This window comes from Elephantulus edwardii, unplaced genomic scaffold (genome assembly GCF_000299155.1).
Source record: "Elephantulus edwardii isolate Elephantulus edwardi_28Jun2011 unplaced genomic scaffold, EleEdw1.0 scaffold00435, whole genome shotgun sequence".
Lineage (NCBI taxonomy): Eukaryota > Metazoa > Chordata > Mammalia > Macroscelidea > Macroscelididae > Elephantulus > Elephantulus edwardii.
This window is the reverse complement of record NW_006400185.1, coordinates 955,341-955,563: the sequence shown is the minus strand read 5'-3', so window position 1 is coordinate 955,563 and position 223 is coordinate 955,341.

The window sequence follows — 223 nt, the reverse complement described above, 5'->3', positions numbered from 1 at the left end:
AAGCGCTTCAGGTCCTCCTCAGTTTCAGCAAGCAGAGTTGTGTCATCTGCATAAAGCAGGTTGTTGATGATTCTTCCACCAATCCTGATGCCACATTCCTCTTTGTATAGCCCAGCATCTTGGATGATCTCTTCTGCATACAGATTGAAAAGGTATGGAGACAGAATACATCCCTGACAAACCCCCTTCTTGATTTTGAACCATGTGGTGTTTCCCTGCTCTG